The sequence below is a fragment of the Megalopta genalis genome, chromosome 5 (assembly GCF_051020955.1).
Source record: "Megalopta genalis isolate 19385.01 chromosome 5, iyMegGena1_principal, whole genome shotgun sequence".
NCBI classification, from domain to species: domain Eukaryota; kingdom Metazoa; phylum Arthropoda; class Insecta; order Hymenoptera; family Halictidae; genus Megalopta; species Megalopta genalis.
This window is the reverse complement of record NC_135017.1, coordinates 13,587,566-13,605,486: the sequence shown is the minus strand read 5'-3', so window position 1 is coordinate 13,605,486 and position 17,921 is coordinate 13,587,566. Positions and strand designations below refer to the sequence as shown.

Here is a 17,921-nt window from a genome sequence, read left to right as displayed (position 1 = left end):
TTGTACGTTTATTTTCACATATTTTGCATTTTACATTCTATATTTTATTTCCTATATTCTGCATTTTATATTCTATATTTTCTTTCCTGTATTTTTCATTTTATATTGTACATTTATTTTCGCATATTTTTTATCTTACATTGTATATTTTATTCCCTATATTTTGCATTTTATATTGTACATTCTTTTCCCATATTTTGCATTCTACATTCTATATCTTACTTCTTATATTTTGCATTCTACATTCTATATTTTATTTCCTATATTTTGCATTTTATATTCTCTATTTTAGCATTTCCTATATTTTCTATTTTACATCCAACATGTATCTTGCAAATATTAATCTGATATCGCGTATTCTACATTCTACACGTCATATTCAACTTTGTATATTCTACATTCTACAAGTTCTATTTTCTACTTTCTATTTCTACACTCTATTCTACTTTGTCTATTCTACATTGTACACCCCATATTCTACCTTGACATATCCCACAAATAAACGATTCAATATCGCATCTTCGATATGAAATATTTCCAGCAAGAAATCGGTGTGGATCTGTTATGTTAGAACTTTTTTTTCTCCACCGACAAATGGTCGTTGAAATTTGCAGAATAAAACATTAACGTTGTCCGGTTTCTTGCGATTTACACAATCAAGTTACGTAGACATTCCTTGTGCACGTATAACCGGATACCGGCTGTCCTGATCTAATATCTCGGTATTCCGTTTCTTTTACATGCGATTTTTTGCATTATTAGCAGAAATAATATACACGCACGCCCACAAACATAACCAGCAAAGAAAAGTCTCTCCGCAGAATTTCGAGCTGCACAATTTCCATTGCACTGGCAAAAAGTGCATCATTGTGTACATAAAATATATGTATAAAGAGCACATTATTTACGTGAACTATACAAAACCTATTAAATATATCAATTGTATTAAAAATATCACGTATATTAAATATATCAGTTATATTAAATATAGCAACTATATTAAAAATATCAGCTGTATTAAATACATCAATTATATTAAAAATATCAGCTATATATTAAAGGCGTTAATTACATTAAAAATTATCAGCTACACTTAATATATCAATTGATAGTTAAAATACCAGCTACATTAAATATATCAACTATATTAAAAATACCAACTATATTAAGTATATCAACTATATTAAAAATTATCAGCTATACTTAATATATCAATTATATTAGAGATATCTGCTGTATTGAATATATTAACGATATTAAAAATACCAGCTATATTAAATATATCAACTATATTCAAAATTATCAACTACACTTAATATATCAATTATATTAGAGATATCTGCTATATTGAATATATCAACTATATTAAAAATACCAGCTATATTAAATATATCAACTATATTCAAAATTATCAGCTATACTTAATATATCAATTATATTAAAGATATCTGCTATATTGAATATATCAACTATATTAAAAATACCAACTATATTAAATATATCAACTGTATTAAAAATATCAGCTATATTAAATAGAGCAACTATATTAAAAATAGAAGCTACATTAAATATATCAGCTATATTAAAAATACCAGCTGTGTATTAAGTACATCAATTATAGTAAAAATATCAGCTATATTGAATATATCAACTATATAAAAAATATCAGATATATTAAATATAGCAACTATAATAAAACTATCAGCAATATTAAATACATAAACTGTATTAAAACTATCAACTATATTAAATATATCAACTGTATATTAAAAATATGAGCTACATTAAATATATCAACTACATTAGAAACATCAGCTGTGTATTAAATATATAAACTGCACTATCGAACGACGCACAGCAATAGTCTTTCCACTGATTTCTCAGCGAACGATTTCGGTGGCTAAAGCTACGTCCGCGAGGCAGATACGAGCACAATAGGTTCGGCTGTGCCGCGAAGTGAAAAATCTGGTGAACGAGAATCGGTCGTAGATTTTCAAAGGGGGAAACCACGGTTAGGTTGGGAACCGGTGAGAGATGGAGGAAGAGGAGAACGAGCGGAACTGAGGTCCGCGGAGCTTCCTTTCCTTTGGACATGCCTCGCTGCTTCTTAGTCCTATCCCACAGATTACCAGGTTCTCCGTCTCTCTCCGGCCGGTTCTCTCCTGGCCCCTGTTATCTCCGTTGTCTCTGTTTCCGAGCGCGACGATACAGTAACCACGACAATGCCGATCGCTATTACGACCGTCTCGGCCTCGAAAGTAGGAACTACGTTCGACGCACCTACTTCCTGGACGACGACCATCGCCGCTGCTCCTCGAGCGCTCGACCGGTTGCCACCGGTTTTTTGTTTCTCCTTCGGAGGGGAACCTCAGCGCGTTACCAATAATAAATCCGTTGATCAATTATACGATTAACCGAATTAAAATACAATATGGGAACGCGGCATGTGCGAATTCTCAGTCAGGCGGCAATCGTTTCGCCGCGGCCGTTGCTGAATCCGTTATTCGGGCGTCGCGGTCGCTCGACATTTAAAACACTGTTTATCGATTATTTTAGTATATCTTAGATTATCTGTCTCGAACTGTTAACTATTTGCTATATTTGCTATACTATTTGCTATACTATTTCGATTTATTATTTAGCGTAACTTCATTCGGATTAACTTAACTCGGTGTACAAACTATAACTATTTTGGTATATTACAGATAGTATATAAATAGTTGATTTATATATATATATATATATATATATATATATATATATATATATATCAACTATTTTAGTATATCTTAGATTATCTGTCTCGAACTGTTAACTATTTGCTATATTTTGATACGCTTCGATTTATTATTTAGCGTAATTTCATTCGGATTAACTTAACTCGCGTTGTACAAATATTTCCACGATTATTTTATAATTCTGTATGTTTCGACGAATTATCTGCACGATTAATTCGGCATGTTAATTATCACGATTAATTTCGCGATTACCTCGGCATATTAATTTCGCGATTAATTCCGAGGACATCAATTCAACGAATCAAGTGCCTAATTATTTTATAATTTTCTATGTTTCGACAAATTATTTCCACGATTAATTCGGCATATTAATTACCAAGATTGATTCCACGATGAATTTCACGATTAATTTCGCGATTAATTCGGCATGTTAATTATCACGATCGATTCTACGACGAATTTCACGATTAATTTCGCGATTAATTCCGAGGACATCAATTCGACGAATCAAGTGCCTAATTATTTCATAATTTTCTATGTTTCGACAAATTATTTCCACCATTAATTCGGCATATTAATTACCAAGATTGATTCCACGATGAATTTCACGATTAATTTCGCGATTAATTCGACATGTTAATTATCACGAACGATTCTACGACGAATTTCACGATTAATTTCGCGATTAACTCGGCATATTAATTTCGCGATTAATACCGCGACGACGCAGATTCGACGAATCAAGTGCCGAATTAATCCGGCAACGAATGAAATTACAAAACGATATTGGAACGAGGCGTGAATTTGTATTCAAGGCGACGAAAACATCGCGCTATCTGTGTAGGAAGCAAAGATCACATCCGACGGCTTCGAATACGTTGACGACACGGTGTCCGCGCACGTCGGTCGCGGGGCATCGTTATCGCGATCATTAACCAGATATTCCTCGATTGTTCGAGCAACGTTCAATGAGACGATCGATACGAAAAATAATGGAAAATCTATCTAGAATGTCGTCGGAGAACGTTCGACGGTGATCGATACGGAAGAAGAAGCCGATCCGTCGAGGCACGCACACACGTACACACAGACACACACGTACACACACGGTCGCACGACCAGTTTTTCCTCAGCCCGATAACAGAGTCTGACGTGTTTCCGCGCGAACGCGAACTGTTAACGGCTTATCAGTGCATCGAGAGTCCGCGGAAGTGCCGGCCGTTATCGGTCCGGTCCGAGGAACAACAAGAATTATGTGCAGATAAACACCCTAATCCCTTCTTCTAATTACAGGCCGAGCTCTTTTCTTTTCTCGCGACAGCTGGCATCCGATTTCTCGCAGCTGAAACACTCTTCCCGTCGGCGTTTATCGTCGTAAATCGGGAAAATTGTGGCGAGGGCACCGACTGGATCGCGCCGACGTTCGTTGCGTGAACTCGATAGATTATATAATATTTATAAATCTGTCGGAATTATGATAATTCACAAATTATGATAATTCACGAATTAAATCATTCCGCAGGTCCCCCGGATTCATTAGAAATCACGTTAGAATTCTCGAATTATCTTCCGGCTCTGCCAGTTTTACCGAAATTCTATCGGATAGATTAAATTATTCTCTGGAATTCTCTGTCAGATTCGATAAAAATTCATTTGCTAAACCCTCCAGACGCCGCGAAGTAAAAGCAAAATATTTCTCTGTTTCTCATTTAATATAATAATAATAATAGAACAGATTAACCCTTTGCACTCGAGCGGCGAATCTGGGACACCGCTGAAATTGTTACACCGCGTTCCAAGAGAATGTTTGTATTACCAAAGTTTCAATTTATAAAATTGTTGGAAGGGTAACTGTTGGTCGCAAGACTCATTTTCATATGCATAAAACGCGCTTTGTAATATAACATGGAAATACTGTAAGTCAGAGAAATTATTTTGGATTCGCAGTTGAAATTGCTTCGAGTCCGAAGCGCCAATATTCAATAAAAATTGAAAAGTGTCCCATCTAAAAATCTTTTCGTACCGCCAAGATATACAATAAAATCCCCGGAAAGTATTAAAAAAAGCGCACCCCATATTTCTAAAGAAAATAATTAATATCGGTAACATTTCAGCGTTCTGAACCGAGCGCCACCCTTGAGGTCCCTCCCCCCTTTGGCGAACCATGTTCGCCGAAACAACTTCTAATAACGTTAATAACATTAATAATAATAATAATATTTCCGTGAATAATCGTGCGGAGAAAGATCGGCGTTCGGGCGCGGCTTGTTTGCGTTCGTTCGGGCTCGAATTAATTGGTCGCCGATGAGGCCCGGCGCGGCGGTCGAAGAATCGCGGGCCGCGAGGGGGGGAGGGGAGGGAGGCGGTCGGCCGATAATTCTCGCAACGACCGCAATCGATTGGAACCGATTTGGTTGCGGACACGCGACTAGAATATCTCCGCCTCGTGATTCGAGTGTCCTGCATAATTGAGTGCATTCCTCGGCCACGCGGATTCCGCTCTGCGTCGACACGGATTCCGCGCCCTCGCCTCGGCGTGATCCTTCGGCCGATACGCATCTGCCGCCGAAATTCTGGCAACCCTAATTCCCTAAGAAAACTACGAGCAATAGCGTCGTGTCTCTCCTGCGACACGGCCGCGCTTCGGTAAATTATTAATTAAATTGTCCTATTTGAAGTTGGCTGCGGTTCCTAGCGATCGGCAGTACTTCGAACTAGCAAATATGTGAACTAGCGAAGGGGTGATTCCTTAGGTTATTCGAAGCAAGTTTTTCCTTTGCGAAAATGCGATCCGCGGCTCCGTTTACGAGTTATCAACGAAAAACACTGGCCAATGAGGGGTGAGCTCGGCTGGCGTTGGACGGCCGAGCCAATCAGCGGAACTGGGCGTCCACCGCTCGTTGGCTCGGCCCCCGCGCGCCAGCGGAGCACGCCTCCCATTGGCCACGGTTTTTCGTTAATAACTCGTAAACGAAGCCACGGATTGCATTTTCGCAAAGGACAAAGTTACTTCGAATTATCTCAGGAATCACCCGTTTCCGGATTATTATTATTAACGTAATTACGGAACACCCTGTATTGTTTCTAGCGAACGCACGCGCAATTCGTGAAAAAGAAAATACGATGCAAAGAAAATTCGTAGCGGAAAGGATAAAACTGACGAAACCGGAAGAAACGGGGGAAACCAAATTAGAGGAGGAAAAAGAAGGTACTGTAATAATTCACGAATGATTTTCTTACACAATCGATACACAGTCTTCGTGGATACGAAGACTAACGGTATTAAATGATCCATTAAAACTTGTATATTTCTTAAGCGACGTACAAGACTTCGAGAATATTTCCGCTGAAATTCCTGGAAATCTATAACGTGGCCGCAACCGATACGTCTGCCTGCGGAAATTTTCACCAGCCGTGCGACGTTCTTTTCACGGAATCGTCGAGACGGATCGTCACGAGATAAACCGGTGATCGATATCCGCTGATCAGGAGCCGCTTTGATCGATCGCGAATCAGAGATAACGTGTTTTCTTGATTAATTTCCGTTCTTCGGTGGCATTGTTCTAGCGACGGAAACATCTTTCTTTATTTATTTCAAAATTATTTATTTTAAAATTGTATAAGCAACTTTATAAAGTCGAATGATTTTATAATGGAACGTCCATTACTTTTGCCGAAGTTTCATATTTTCGGAAAAATTGTCGATATTCAAACAGCTGCAACTTCGTAAAAAAAAATCATACAACGATGGGACTCGGCTCATTTTAAAGCCCGAAGTGTCTTCTTTCCGGTGATATTGGTCAGTTTCTACTAAAAAAATTGATTTATGATATGACGGATGGGAAACCTCGTTCTAGATTTTACATAAAATCTCGAATTTTCGAAAAATATGTTGATATTTGAGTAGCTATAATTTTGTGAAAAAAAATCGTACAACGATGGAACTTAGCTTATTTTAAAGCCCGAAGTGTCTACTTTCAGAAGTCATCGATCAATGTGTTCAAAAAAATTTATTTGCAACACAGTGGGTGGGAATCCTCGTTATAGATTTTACTAGTTTCGTCGACGTTCCAAATTTCCGAAAAAATTGTCGATATCTGAACAGCTATAATTTTGTGCAAAAAAATCGTATAGCAATGGAACTAAGCTCATTTTAAAGCCTGAAATATCTACTTTCGGACGCTGTCCGTCGATTTCTTTAAAAAAATTTATTCGCGACACGGTGGATAAAAAACCTCGCACCTGACTTTACACGAAATTTCCAACCCCCGAAACATCGACGATATTCAAAATCCTGTAACTTCGCGAACAAAAATCGTAGAATAACGAGACTAAACTCATTTTAAAGCCTGGAATCTCTACTTTTTTTATGTATAATTCATTTCCGTTGGAAAAATTTTTCGGAGACGCAGCACGCGGGAAACTGTAACAATTTAAGGAGAAGCTGTAACGGGTCATTTATGGAATCTTGGAATTAAAAACTGCAAACAGTAAATTCTCCCTAACTGACCCTCAAATTAAACCTATTACATTCTACCGATAAAACATCGAATGTTCAAAAAATTGTGTTCACCACGTTATCCCCTCTCCCCAAGTTCTCCATTCCCGTTTCCAAGCAGAGGGACAACGCGGGAGAAGTCACGGCATCCCGGACAGCCTCGACGATTGGGAGAGCCTTACCCCCAACACCGAACCAATTCTCCAAAACATTGGTAACACGATGGAACATTAGCGGCTCCATATGGCAACGTGCCGGCATGCTAGGGGTTAAGCCGTCGTTTCCCGAAAGCTGGCCAGATCCGAAGACTTCCGCGGAACTGCGATCGGGCTCTCTCGCCGTAGCACCGGCGCGCCAACAATATAGGCGAACAAGTCGAGACAAAGAATCGCAATAAGAGGGCAAGAGGAGTCGGAAGAGGGGGAGAGACACGGTAGCGACTCCGGAGGGAGGGGCGGAGGAGCGAGGAGGGGGAGGGAAAGAGAGGGCAAAGTGGAGACTAGAATCGAGTATTAATAGACTCGGGTGGCTGGAAGCCGGAACTGAAGAGCGCACCTCCTTCTCCTAGTTGAGTCGCCTCGTTCGAGTTGCTCGACTCTGCTAAAGAGAGACGGGGAGAGAGAGAGAGAGAGAGAGAGAGAGAAAGAGAGAGAGGAGATCGAGAAGGAGGGAGAGAGAGGGAGAGAGAGAGAGAGAGAGCGAACGCACAAAAGGAAAGAAAAGGAGGAGATAGAAGGGGTGGCAGCGGTGGTAGGGGGACGCAAAGGGGGGCAGGCAGCAGCCAGCAGCGGCGGCGGCGGCGACGGAAAGGAGGGAAAGAGAGAAAGAGAGGTCGGCTTATTTATAAACGCAAGATAAAGCGTGGTAGTGCCGTGAGAGGAAGCCGTTCGAGCGTGGCTCCCACGCTTCCAGATACGCATTACGTATGCGCCTTAGCCTTTCGACTCCTACGAAGGAACGGGGAGCCGTCATTATGGATCCTGACCGATTGGCATTCCCGGCCCGTACCGTTTCGGCAAACCCGGAAAATTCGACTGCGAGGTGTCGTCGTCGCCGTCGCCGCGATTCCTCGCGAGCGAAACGTCCTCTGTTCCGTCGCGATACTCGTATCGCAGCGTCCGACGCACAGAAAAAGCATCGCGGCACTCCGTCGCCGCGGTCTAGAATCCTTCTTCGATGGCCAAAATTGTTTCACCGTCGGCCCAAGGATCGTTCCGTAGCAGCCCGCTCGAATATTCGCCGCCGACAGCGGCCACGAATATCGCGAGGTCGAAAGTATTGTCCGACGATGAAAAATCGCGGGCGACCCGCGGTTCAATGTCGAGCGAATTTTTTAAACGCGACAAACCGGTGGAATTCACTTTTGGCCATCGAAATCGACCGTCGGGCCGCTGCGCGTTGTCCGAACACGCTCCCAATTTCGCGATTCGATAATCGCATGCGTTCGGTGGTCATTACTGGATTATTGTTATAATCGTTTCATTCGATCTCGTATTTCGCGGTGAATTCTCGCGCGTAACAAAGTGTTCTATTTCAGTCGACGGTTCGACGGCTACGCGACAAGAATAAATTAATCGTCCTTTGTTTTACTTTTCCTTTCACCGAATCAAATCGATCCGAGTAATATCGTTTGTCGGCGCGATATCACAAACGCGGCACACTTCAGATACCATCGTATCGAACTATCATATCAATGTATTAAAAAAAAAAAAAGAAGAGAAAAATATATGTATGGAAGCGGAAAAAGTATGGAAGCACGCCGTGATAAACGTGTGGTAGCACGGATCAGAATCGCGGACGTTATTTCGTGAGACTCTTATTATTAGAGGGCCTCTAACTGTTCCTACGGATGCACCTCCAGCAAGTACAGTTGGTACGGCAAACATGACTAACATAGTTCGTGTTGCCGGCAACACGGTCGACGACGTGGTGGGGATAAGTTGATATGGTTGAGTTAGTTGATATGGTTGAGATGATCGATATGGTTGATACAGTTAATATAATGTAGATGTTGCAGAGCAGTTGTGCGAAGTGTATCAACTGTCTCGAGTGTAGCCGCTGCATCAAGTGCGAACTGTATCGATCATATTTATCGTGTCGGTTATATCGAATCGATCAACTATGCCGGGGACTTTTGTATCGGGCGGTACGCAGCGTAAGAAGTTGCAAGTAAATCGTGAACTGTGTCGAGTATATATCGAGACTTGTGTATCGACCATGAACCATATCAAGTGGAAGAACTTCTATTTGATAGGCAGGATCTTAATATGTACAGTAATGTCTCCCCGATTGACGCTCAGATTGTACACGAAAGTGGACAATTTGGGGAGAAGAGATACGATTGATCGAGTCTTGCGGCTCGTTTTTATAGTAGCAGATTATCGAACAATTATAGAAATGAGGTGCAAAACTCGAATAATCGTACCTCTTTTTCCCAAGTTGTCCATTTTTCTTTCCAAGCTAAGCGTCAATTAGGGAGACATTACTGTACTTCGTGTGTAGTTCATAGTTGATGCACAAGTACTTATACTTCGTCGGCTTCTGCTTGATATTTAAGTACTTGATGTATTTGACACAGTTTATGGTTGATGCACAACTTCTTATATTTGAGATGCAAGTTTTTATATTTGATGTACAAGTTCTTATATTTGATATACAAGTTCTTATATATTTGATATACAAGTTCTTAATGTACAAGTCCTTATACTTGATGTATAAGTTCTTATACTTAATGTTCAAGTCATTATACTTGATATACAAGTCCTTGTACTTGACGCAAAAGCTCTTATACTCGATGTACAAGTCCCTCTATACTTGACATACAAGTTCTTATACTTAATATAGAAATTCTTATACTTGATGTACAAGTTCTTAATGTACAAGTCTTTATACTTGATGTATAAGTTCTTATACTTAATGTTCAAGTCATTATACTTGATATACAAGTCCTTATACTTGACGTAAAAGTTCTTACACTCGATGTACAAGTCCCTCTATACTTGACATACAAGTTCTTCTACTTAATATAGAAATTCTTATACTTGATGTACAAGTTCTTAATGTACAAGTCGCTATACTTGAAGAACAAGTTATTATACTTGATGTAGAAGTTCTTATATTTGATATACAAGTTCTTAATGTACAAGTCTTTATACTTGATGTATAAGTTCTTATACTTAATGTTCAAGTCATTAAACTTGATATACAAGTCCTTATACTTGGCGTACAAGTTCTTATACTTGATATACAAGTTCTTATATTAATATACAAATTCTTATACTTGATGTCAAGTCCCTATACTTGAAGAACAAGTTCTTATATTCTTATATTTAATGTACAAGTTCCAAGTTGTACCCAATACTTGATTTACAAGTTCTAATACTTGAAGTACAAGTCCTTCGACTTGAAACAGATAGTCCTTACAACGATACACTTAATATACAAGTCTTTAATCGACGTACACTTTTTCTACTTGCTACACTTAACATAAAATCGCCCGATGTAACAGTTCACAATTGATATACAAGTTCCAATGCTTACACTCTAATGATTACACTCGATGTAGCTAAACTCTAACACGTTTTCGGCCACAAACTGTACCTGAAATAGTCGACGAATAACGCAGCTAATGAACGACGGTGCCGGCAAAGAACCATAACGTTCAGAAAATACCTAAGAACCTACGACCCAGACGGATATGGACATGATCGATACTCTATTAAAAATGAAGAGAACCGAACCGGATGCGACGCTCGGTACTGGCTACAATATCGCGGCGCGAAAGGGGAATTTGCTCAGAGGAAAATCTTTGTGGTTCGGATGACGGAGGCTCGGCGAAACGAGATCAGTAACGGGCCAGCGGCAGTTCCCAAGGCTCGAGGAAAGCCTCGCATGCATCGGGAAATGCGACTTATAGATAATACGTAATACACCGTACCGTTCCAACCGGTACTTTAACTCGCGACTCGTTTCGAACCCGCGTTTCCCGCCTCCCGGGGAGCAACGAGTTATTTTCTCGATTTTTAACCGTCGGCCAGGGCTTCCGAACCTACACGGCGGACCTGCACTGAAACGTTTTCAGCAAGACCGCTGTACCGGCCTTTGCGCGTCCACTTTTTGTTACTAATTATCACTTCCTGCTCGACCTGTATTGTTTATTTAAATTGTCCGAATCGTAAAAAGAAGCGCAGAACTAAAATAAAGACGCCCGATACGAGAGCCATGTTCATTCCTGAAATTATAATTTCTGATGGACTATAATTTCTGTCATGGAATCTGGATACACACGTTTAAAAATATGTTTTCTTTCACAATCTACCGGAAAATGCGGAGTACAAAAGTCCGCTTCTTCGTGAGAAAAAAAAATCATCGTAGGACGATCACTCTTTTTTCCTTTAAACCGCAAGGGTTGCTTTAAAGCGTCGTAACTTTGCGAGAAAAAATCGCAGCGGCGTTTCTTTTTTTTTTAATTAAAGGGGAAGGATTAAATTTCATTCGGCCGTAAACTGTATCTCCGAAAAAAATTTTACAAAGCCCGTGCATTTCGTCGAACTCGGCAATTTTCGATATGACGAACATGGTCTCGCGTTTAAAGGGGTTACGGTGGCGAGGGCGCGTCGAACTTAAAATCTAGAAACGTTATCTGAAAGTAGAGGTTTCAGGCTTCAATCGAAAAAAATCGTCGTCGTTCTACGTTGATTTCTCGCGGCGTTACGGACGGTCGAATTTGGGCAATATTTATCGTAAAATCTTCGCACGCTATGATTTCGTCGAGCAGTGTATTTCGGAAATAATTGGATTACGGCGACTCGAGTTTTACTTGGCGGCGGAGGGGACAATTGGCAATCGGCCGAAATTTTCGCGGGAGAATAGAGGAAGAAAGTCGGGCATGGGATTTCCTCGGAATCAGTGGAAGAGGTCGAGCTGACGGATACCTCGGCAAAAATAGCGGCGACCTCGCATAGACGCGACTCTAGACGCGAGGATAGACGATAGGAATCCGAGTTCCTCCGTAACGCGTTCTCAACAGAATCGATATAAATAAGAGCGTGCACCGAATTAACGCTGCGCGCTTGTCGATGAAATTTTCGGTGAACTCGCGGGACGACCGCAACGACGACAACGACGACGACGACGACGATCGTTATGCAAGCTGTAAAAATCGACGGTGCCATCCGGCTCGATTCGATCCGGCGCGATTTCACTTCCGCCGATTTTACCCGGCCGAATTTGCGCGGCGGCCGTTCCGCAGGCAGCATTTAAACGAAATTCGCAACTTTTCTGTAAAGACGAGCTCGCGAAAGTCACTGCCGCGCGAAAACGTTCCTCGACATTTAAATTCAACGTTTACGCGCGTTACGCCGCCGGAATTAAGCTTCGGTTGCAAGCAGACCTCGATAATGCAACCTTGTCTGCCGTGGAAATATTTTTATCGCTTCGATAACGCGGGACAAGCGGCACGGTTGCGACCATGCTGCAAGTTTTCCGGGCATCGTCGATGCCCGGTTTGAGTGCGCGTAGAACGGTGCAACATTGTGCGCGATGAGAAGTTCAGAAAACCAGAAATGATTCTGAAGCCTGGAAGTTCGAACAAGCCAGCGTTTTTGTTGCGAACGTTGCTCTGCAATTGACTGTGCAACAAGGTTGCAAATTTCGCGAATAAAATCGATCTTGTTATTCGGCGGAGCCAACGACGCAACATTCTGCGCAACGTGAAATTGTTGTCGTGTTTCAGGAACATTATTAAATCGTGCTATTTCGAACAACAAGGTTGGAACAACTCAAAAATCGATTGCCAGTTCGGCCAAAATATGTTATCCCACAGAGGTTGCAATTTCGGTGAACAGAATCCATTTGGATTTTGAACTAGAGTCAACGATGCAACATTGTGCAGAATAAAAAATTGTCTTTGTGTTCCAAAAGAACATTATCGGATCGTACTGCAGCGATGTCTCCCTAATTGACGCTCAGATTGCGCACGAAAATGGACAGTTTGGGAAGAGGAGGTACGATCGTTCGAGCCTCGTCGCTCATTTTTATAGTTGTGAAGCAATCGGCGACTATAACAGACGAGCCATAAGGCTCGAATAATCGTATCTCCTCTCCCCAAATTGTCCATTTTTATGCACAATCTGAGCGTCAGTTAGGGAGACATTAGTGTATTTCAAACGACAACGTTGAAAGAACCCAGAAACCGAACGTGGCTTCGTTAAAATTAAATTGGACAAGAAAACTCGCAAATTGTATAAACGAAATCTACCCTGTCGTTAAAAGAATATTGTTAAGACAATAAAATCATGCGAACGTTAAAATTGCTCCGTTTAAGAACGACTGTAGAACAAACACGGTAGGCTGCACAAATAAAATGTACGCTGCCATAAAGTGTACCTTACGCCGCAACATTACGTGCAATGGAAAATATCCAAAGGAATATGCACTATAAGTCCTGTGAAGCACGAAGCAGAATAACTAGAATATAGTTAAGATTAATTACAAAGGATAATGGCGTACATTTATTTACAAAAGCGGCAACAGAGCGTTGTAGCAAGTCGTTTCGAAACAGCTCTTTTTCCCCCTCCCTGCCGTTCTGGCCCCCTGTTTCTGTCACTGTTGCACTATCGCGCTCCCAGTTCCCCGCTCTTTCTTGGCCTTTCTTTCTGCGGTCTCCCGCGATTTCTAATTGGGCAACGCAATTTCCTTCCTTCGGCTCGCAGGAGGAATTCCGCGATTGCGCCAACGCCGACGTGGATTACTAAACCACGCTCTCCTTGTCTCTCTTGGACCCTTCCTGTCTCATGCGTCCCTTTGTCTGAACCTGATTGCGATTAGGCAAAAAAAAGAACGGAATCTCCGTTTTCCAATAACGTCTTCGTTCGCGAAGCGTCGCGTTCTAACAGAGTAGACTTTGCATTGTTTATCCGAGAAAAGATCGCCGCTTTCGGTTTGCAACCGTGTTCCTGAGAAAGGGGACGAAATGTTGATTACATAAAATGATCTACCATCGAGGTCAGTCGATTTCTCAATGATCGTTGTAAGAGACAAAATTCTGATCCCAATTATCTACGAATTATGTCTTTCTCGGCTCGCAACAAAATTTTAATTATATATAAATACACGCGATTCGGTTCAGTGAACCACCTAATTGTTTTCAGAGACGAGAACCCGATCCTCATTTTCTAACAGATTGCCTTTCTTGATTGGCAACTTATCTGTTCATGAGAAAACAAAATCAGAAACGTGTACAATGATGATGCATCGTCGAGAGGCTGGATAACTTTGCTCGCATAATTTAGAGCGTTTGTTGCGGGATATATGTTAGATGCTGAGGGAACAATCGATCAGAACAATTACTACAGGAAACGCGTCTGTACGATGGAAGGTGTGCTATAGTGACATGAGCTGGTCCAGTGTAGAGGCTACCTTGAAACCCGCTAGTTTCCTCTTTCTCCTCTCGTTCCACATCCTCGTTCACCCGCTCTCCCTCCTCTCCCTCTCTCTCCCTCTCACTCTCTCACTCTCCTCTGTACTCGCATAAGCGATTACGCCACTGCGTGTAGCATCTCGCACCTTTTATTGCGTTATTCATAATAAATCAGTTATAATATTCGAGGCGAAGATGGAGAAGTCGGGCGAAGCTTAAGCAATTCGTTCCCAAAAAAATTGGTATAACATTTAATCGGACGAAGTTAGAGATTCGATGAAGCAATCAAGAATTAAACATTGCTACCTTGATCTAAGAATTGCATTGAAAAATTGAGAATTTAAACGGACTACAATTGACGCTCAAAAGCTGCGGCATTAATTGATTCAGCCTAGCAGGTCGTAGCCTGGACACAGCAAGTTCAATCCGGAATGAAAAATTGCCACTTCGGTCTAAGAATATGATTGAAAAGCTGTTAAAATCTCAAGCAATTTACGCCGAAATGCTGACGTTCTGCGAACAAAAATGATCGGGAACAGTTATCCAGAGAAAAGAGCGGAAGAGCACCCGAAGAAGGAGGATGGAAGAGAAGGAGCGGAGAGAAGGGAGACGTAAGAGAGATGAGGAACGGTCGAAAGAAGCAACCGGACACGCCGGTGAAGAAAAAGGAGAAGAACCGCGCGATAAAGGCTTGGAATCAAAACAAGTAACATGAACGAGAGAAGCTAGAGAGAGAGAGAGAAAAAGAAAGAGAGAGAGAGAGAGAGAGAGAGAGAGAGAAAGGCGGAGATAGATGAAGAAAGAGAGAAGCAGAGAAAGAGGAAGGTAAGAGGGAAGGGACCAGTTCAGGGGCGGAGGAGGGGGGCTCGGAGTCATTTCAGCCGTCCTCCCGGATGTGCAGCATCATTACACGGCATTCTTCGAGGCTGCAGGATCTCCCTTTCTTTCTTCCTTCGACCGATGCGTTGACGTAACCGCGACAAAACGGAATCCTACTCGAGCTTGAGATTGGAACAATCCTCTGACCGGCCGGCCTACCCTCTGCTATCGGAACTGCGTCTCCTTTTCCACTAAAACCACGCCTATCTTAAGATACATTCGTGACAAAACAGTTGTAACGGTCATTTGGAGGGACTCGGGAGCGTGTACGATGAAACTGGATCGGAACTAATGGAGTGTACAGGTCAGGGTACTGTGGACATCTATTATCCGAACTGTCCTCGGTAGAGCTTTGGGATGATGTTTCAAGTAGAATGATAACTAATGTTCATTTAAGTGGACCAGGCGTTCGAATTAGTAAGAGCTACAGGTGCTGTATAACAGTTTAGACCCTTTACTATTTGACCAATGAGTTTATCTTCGTTAGAGCATCGCGTGTTTTGAGTAGGGTGATAATGAAACTGTTGGATGTTCACTACCTTAATAGTCTAGAGATTGAAGGTACTATTACAATCCTGCGTTAGAGAGCCACTTCGTGTCCTGCATTTGATCGTTATTTTTGGTAGCCTGATAATTAGACTGCGGATCTTTATGCAAATTCTAATTGAGCATATGTCGCTTTACAAAAATTTAAATGAAAGAAAAGTTCGCTTCGCCTGCTAAGATATTCTTGATTGTGAAAGTAAGATAAAAATGCTGCTGGATCTTAATTTACACGCTCGACGTTGCAGTCAAAAATTCATTTCTGACCAACGCGGCTGAGAATCGGGAAAGGTCACTCTTCTATTATCCGAACCAATGCAAGACAAGAACGCTGTAACATAGTTTGGGCCCCTTGTCTTTTCTGGTCTAGAATACGGACTACTCCGGCCGAGTATTTGGAAATTTTGAGACATGTGAGCGTACATTTCGAAGATCTACAGGCCGAGAGGTCGAAGCCACTGTTATTGGTGGACCGGATTTTCCGGAGGCTGTCAGCCAGCGAGAAGGTTTCCGAGGAGGCGTAACATTAATCATGGGACAGGTATGTGGCAGGTCCCGAGATCTTTTTTTCCTCCTCCTAAAAGAACGATGATCCACAATGGACCCCGGTATCCACCCTGCTTACGCTCACGTCCGATCAATCGAAGAAAGGACCCTTCAGAGAAGTTACCGGCACCTTTCCTACCCTCCTTGGGGACCTATTAAATCTCCGATTCGAAATTCCAAAGGAACTTCTTCCTCGCCCTGCTACCGCCGGCCATGGTTCCCTAAAAAAAGATACAGCATGTATCGAATATTCGAAATCACTTGACTAGAAATGAAATAGGGTGACACCGGGTTCAACGACTGCAACAACAATATCGTTAACATTAACGTTACCGTCGTTTTAAGTCCAATAACGAATTGTACTCGCGCGAAATTCTATTCGACCGTTAAATAATTTGTTATTCGAACAAATGTTATTCGAACTAATTGAATGATAATGAAATTATCGACCGCCTCGAGGTGCCCACGCGATTGCACGACGAGCAGCCATATTGAGATTTCCAATGATATTCTTGCGATCGCGTCCGAAGATCGAAATTTCTGATATTTTAATCGAGCCGTTGTTATTAAGTTAATATTGATGATGCACGGCGAGGGTGATTTGATTGACGAGTCGGGCCCCGGAGCCCGTTCCTTTTTTCCTCGGTTGGTTTACTTTTTCTTCCTCTCCTCTTTTCTTTTTTCTTTCTTTTTTTTTTAGCAGGACGAATTCTTTGAAAAGGAAAGAAGAAGGCATAAGAATCGGTGGTACTCATAAGCCAGCCAGGATATAACAGGTAAAACAGGTTTGTGGGCGTCCAGAAACGTGGGCTACCTGCATTGCTTCTCGGAGGGGTCCTTCTTCAAACCCGGCTGCCAATTCTTGCGGAAGAAAACCGAGAAAAGGGGAGAACAGGCGCGCCTATGCACCTGTTCGTTAAGTAACCGTGATTAACGTATCTGTGACGTGGCAATCTCGCCCGGTCTTCCAACGAATCGTACGGAAACTATCGCCGAGGTGTTTATTGTTTGATTAATTATCCTTTATTACTGAGATATCCATATACGGGGAGAGAGAGAGAGAGAAAGAGAGAGAGAGATTTAAATGCGAGGTTGGCTCTATCGAGATTCGAAATCGTGTGAAGTGATCGCGAGGAGTAATCGATTCATACAATTGTGATAAGGAGATAGGAGTCAAATTCCAGCATGCCGATAACCTTCAGAAAACTCACTAGTCATAACCTGTAATTATACCCAGCTCCGGTCACATTTCGGTTCACATTATTTGAATAATTTCAAAAATAACATATTATTTTAT

The 17,921-nt window shown here is 41.6% G+C and overlaps 1 long non-coding RNA gene across 4 annotated transcripts in view; it reads right to left on the bottom strand.

The window, feature by feature from the left end:
* LOC143259481 (uncharacterized) overlaps positions 1–17,921 on the bottom strand; it is a 38,199-nt gene that overhangs the window by 9,873 nt on the left and 10,405 nt on the right. Inside the window, exons 3-4 of one of the 4 annotated variants that reach the window (XR_013033422.1) lie at positions 16,502–16,845; positions 9,815–15,726 (exon numbers count right to left, since the gene is read on the bottom strand). The exons of 1 other annotated variant lie outside the window; for it this stretch is intronic. This is a non-coding gene — a long non-coding RNA (uncharacterized LOC143259481). Of the gene's footprint in view, positions 1–9,814; positions 16,846–17,921 lie in introns of those variants that run through there. 2 more of the 4 variants (XR_013033419.1, XR_013033420.1) reach the window with 2 other exon arrangements.